Below are 3,164 nucleotides of genomic sequence, written 5' to 3' on the forward strand. Positions count from 1 at the left end.
ATTTTTTATAGTTTCTTTCTATTCTGCTGAGTACTATATTTTCATTTATTTAAAGAATGTTCAAGCCAGCTGTGGTGGCTCACTCCTGTAATTCCAGCACTTTGGGAGGCTGAGGCTGGAGACTTGCTTGAGCCCCCAAAGGGCGAGGCTGCCAGGAGCTGAGATCACACCACTGAACTCCAGCTTGTATGACAGAGCAAGACCCTGTCTCAGAAAAAATTAAAAAATTTAAAAATAAAGAAGAGTGTTCACCTTTACCTTTACCTCACCTCACAGAGCATAATTATAATCACTGCTTTGAAGTCTGTCTTTTAATTTCAACATCTAAATCATCTTGGATTTTGCATCTGTTGAATGTCTTTCCTCTTGAGAATTACAGTTTCATGGTTATTTGTATGCAAAGTAATTTTGGATTAGATCCTGGACATTTTAAAATACTATATTGTAAGAATCTGGGTCCTATTCAAGTCCTCTGGTGAATGTGATTTTTTTTTTTTTAAATCAGGCAATCAACCTGGTTAGGCTCAGACTACAAGTTCTATCTTACCTTCTGTGTGCAGTTGGTTCAGTGTCAGTTCAATTTTCAAAGCCTTTGCCATGCTATTTTGGGCTTATTTCACATATGGCCTCCTCAGGGGTTAGTCTGGTGTTTTAAATCGTAGCTCAGTTCTCAAAGTCTGCTGTTTATTTGGGTCTGACCCACGCATGCTCAGCTCAGGGTTGAGTCTGGGATTTGTGCCATGTTCATACACACACACGATTTAAGGATCCTCTCTCCAGTTCTCTCCTCTGTGATTCCCTCCACACTGTCCAGTTTTCAGGGGCCCATTTTCTCAGTCTTCTGGCCAGTAAAATGGGGCTCCTTGGAGTTTTCTTCCCTGCACCGCCTGCAGCAGCTTTGCTGGAGACTTCCTCACTGATAAATGTTGGAAGAGAAGGTGGGGAAAAAAAATACAAGTAGCTCATCCCTGTATGAGCACTGTTTCAAGTTTTGGCTTTTCTTCCCAATTTACCCAGTCTTGCTTACTTTTCAGAGTTCCCAGGTAGTTGCTTTTTGTATTTTCTATAGAAATTTTAGTTGTCATAAGTGGGAGAGAGAGACTACAATGGGCTTACTCCATCTTGGCTGGCAACAGAAATCAATACATCCATAATATTTCTTTTTCTTTTTCTTTTTTTTTTTTGCAATGAAGTCTTGCTCTGTCACCTGGGCTTGAGTGTATTGGCACGATCTCGGCTCACTGCAACCTTCGCCTCCCAGGTTCAAGCAATTCTCCTGCCTCAGCCTCCTGGGTAGCTGGGATTACAGGCGCGTGCCATCACACCTGGCTAATTCTTTTTTTGTATTTTTATTATTTTTATTTTTATTTGTTTGGGGGGACAGAGTCTCGCTGTGTCACCAGGCTGGAGTGCAATGGCGTGAACTTGGCTCACTGCAATCTCCGACTCCCAGGTTCAAGCGATTCTCTTGCCTCAGCCTTCTAAGTAACTGGGATTACAGGCATGTGCCACCACGCCCAGCTAACTTGTGTATTTTTATTAGAGGCAGGGTTTCACCATGTTGGCCAGGCTGGTCTCAAACTCCTGACCTTGTGATCTGCCTGCCTCAGCCTCCCAAAGTGCTGGGATTACAGGCGTGAGCCACCGTGCCCGGCCTTTTTTTTGTATATTTAGTAGAGACGGGGTTTCATCATGTTGGCCAGGCTGACCTCAAGTGATCCACCCGCCTCGGCCTCCCAAAGTGCTGGGATTACAGGCGTGAGCCATCGCACCCAGCCCATAATATTACTTTTAGTGAGTTTCTGAGTGGTAAACCATACTTTTTTATATGTCTATAAACGTCTCTATTTTGCCTTTACTCTAGAAAGATTATTTATCTAGGTATAAAATCCTAGGTGGCTAATTATTTCCTTTTTCACTTTGAAACTATCATTCTGCTGTCTTCTGGTATCAGTTGTTGGCAGATGCAAAGTCGGCTAATGATTTAATTTTCATTTCTTAGTGCTAATGCCTTTTTTTTCTCTTTCGTTTTTTGGTCCAGACAGGTTTTCTGTTCACTCTGACACCCAGGCTGGAGTGCAGTGGCCTGATCATGGCGCACGGCAGCCTCCTCCTCCTGGGCTTAAGCAATCCTCTGCCTTAGCCTTTTGAGTAGCTGGGACCACAGGCATGTGCCACCATGCCTGGCTAATTAAAAAAAAAAAAATTTTTTTTTTTTTTTTTTTTGTAGAGATAGGGGTCTCGCCATGTTGCTCCACCTGGTCTAGAACTCCTGAGCTCAAGCTCTCCTCCTGCCTCAGACTCCCAAAATGCTAGGATTACAGGTGTGAGACACAGCTGGCCTCTTTTGCAGTTTTTTTTTTTTTTTTTTTTTTGGTTGTTGTTTTGAAACAGGGTCTCACTCTGTCACCCAGGTTGGAGTGCAGTGGCACGATTGTGGCTTACTGCAGCCTGGAACTCCTGGGCTCAAGCCACCCTTCCACCTCAGCCTCCTGAGTAGCTGAGACTACAGGTGTACGTCACCATGCGTGGCTAATTTTTTTGTATTTTTTTGTAGGGATGGGCTTTTGCCATGTTGCCTAGGCGGGTCTCAAACTCCTGGGCTCAAGCAGTCCTCCTACCTCGGCCTCCCAAAGTGCTGGGATTACAAGCGTGAGCCACTTCACACAGCCTACTCTCTCTTTGGACTGAGGTTGCTTCTTTGGCCAGAAACTGGCTGGGTTGTGAGAAGATGTGGGCTGTAGATCTCCAGTTTCTCATGAGTTCAAAGGCTAGACTAATCCCCTTTTTATAGACAAAATGACATGGATTCCAAAACTTTTAGATACGGGTTGTTCCCACAGTCCACATAGTTCTCATTTCTGGGCTTATATCCTACCAGTACCTATTTCTTTCACTGGTTCATGGAAATCTGCAGCTTTCATGAAGATAACTTCCTTCACTAGCTAACTTCCTTCACTACTTCATTGCTTTGCATTTCTTTATTCCTTTTAAGATATTTAAATATATATCTTTTTTTGTTTGTTTCTTGTTTTGTTTTGTTTTTGTTTTTGAGACAGAGTCCTACTCTGTCGCCCAGGCTGGAGTGCAGTGGTGCGATTTTAACTCACTGCAACCTCCGCCTCCTGGGTTCAAGCAATTCTCCTGCCTCAGCCTCCCGAATA

The sequence above is a fragment of the Macaca fascicularis genome, chromosome X (assembly GCF_037993035.2).
Source record: "Macaca fascicularis isolate 582-1 chromosome X, T2T-MFA8v1.1".
In the NCBI taxonomy this organism is placed as follows: domain Eukaryota; kingdom Metazoa; phylum Chordata; class Mammalia; order Primates; family Cercopithecidae; genus Macaca; species Macaca fascicularis.